Genomic DNA, 1,747 nt, shown 5'->3' with positions numbered 1-1,747 from the left:
TGAATGGAAAACCTAAAAATAATGTCAACTTATGATTGGATTTACAAAGCGAAAACGAACTATTCGTCACTTGGGCATTGTGGGTATTTCAGAAAAAAATTGAGTGACATATTTTCTAAGTAAAATATTAGTTTTGCGATTAAGTACGGAACTTTTTGTAAGTAGTATAGACTGTGTACTTTGGCATAAAAATACAGGGAATATGAAAATTTAACCGGAATTTCCACTGTGCAGTCAATCACAGGTAAAAACAGGGTAATATTTTGAAATATTACTGCATATTACTGCTAATGGTGCTTATATTTCATTCATATTTGCTTGTGTATGTAAGAGAGAGAGAGAGAGAGAGAGAGAGAGAGAGAGAGAGAGAGAGAGAGAGTAATCTTTATTTCTAACATACATAGAAGAACAAGAAGAAGGAGAGAGAAAGAGAGAGAGAGAGTAATCTTTATTTCTAATATACATTAAAGAAGAAGAAAGAGAGAGAGAGAGAGAGAGAGAGAGAGAGAGAGAGAGAGAGAGAGTGTGTGTGTGTAATCTTTATTTCTAATATACATTGAAGAAGAAGAAGAAGAAGAAGATGAAGAAGAAGAAGATGAAGAGAGAGAGAGAGAGAGAGAGAGAGAGAGAGAGAGAGAGAGAGAGAGAGGTCGTCTTTCCTGATATTTAAGCAAACATTTCGCGATCATTCCAAAAGCCTGAATTCGCATTTGGCATCAAATAGCGTGGCGTTCGATGTTTATTCATAGCGGAATTTTTCTTGCGTCGTGCCGAGTTTCCAGAGGTCCAATTTTATCCCGCGGAAAGAGAACGCACCCGGAAAACATTGAACCTGCGACTCTTCTTTGCAAAGCGTTTTTTATTTTTCTGTAAAAGAAAACTATTGTGCCGGCTTTGTCTGTCCGTCCGCACTTTATTCTGTCCGCACTTTTTCTGTCCGCCCTCAGATCTTAAAAACTACTGGGGCTAGAGGGCTGCAAATTGGTATGTTGATCATCTACCCCCAGTCATCAAACATAACAAATTGCAGCCCTCTAGCCTCATTAGTTTTTTTTTTATTTAAGATTAAAGCTAGCCAAAATCGTTCTTCTGGTAACGATGTAGGCCAGGCCACCACCGGGCCGTGGTTAAAGCTTCATTGGCTGCGGTTCGTGCAACATTATACCGAGACCACTGAAAGATAGATCTATTTTCGGTGGCCTTGATTATATTCTGTGCAGAAAACTCGATTGCGCCGAAGAAACTTCGGTGCATTTTTTACTTGTTTTTGTTTTTTTTTGCGCTGTCGTTTTTGACAATCATTCAGTCAAACCTTTTTATCACTTTGAAACGTCACATTCCTTTATGTGACACTAGATTACTAATATTAGAACCGATATAAATAGATTTTTGTAAGCTACTTTCCTTAAGCTGAAATCCCTTATGGACAGAGCGAAGAGATTATCAACCCAAGAGGACTCCAAAGGGAAATCAACCTGCAGAGAGAGAGAGAGAGAGAGAGAGAGAGAGAGAGAGAGAGAGAGAGAGAGAGAGAGAGAGAGAGTTACAGAAAAAGCTGATAGATAAATAAATGAATAAATATGGTGGAATAGAAAACAAAACCGACACACCTGAATTCAGGAGACGTCTGTAGAGAACAGGAACCCCACTTGGCAAATTATTCCGTACTGTAGTATTTAGCTGAGATAAAACTCTTAGCCAAGTAATTGGTATTGAAAAAGATGTTAAAAAACGACTCACTATCTGC

This window comes from Macrobrachium rosenbergii, chromosome 53 (genome assembly GCF_040412425.1).
Source record: "Macrobrachium rosenbergii isolate ZJJX-2024 chromosome 53, ASM4041242v1, whole genome shotgun sequence".
In the NCBI taxonomy this organism is placed as follows: domain Eukaryota; kingdom Metazoa; phylum Arthropoda; class Malacostraca; order Decapoda; family Palaemonidae; genus Macrobrachium; species Macrobrachium rosenbergii.
Note: the sequence above shows the minus strand (reverse complement) of the source record.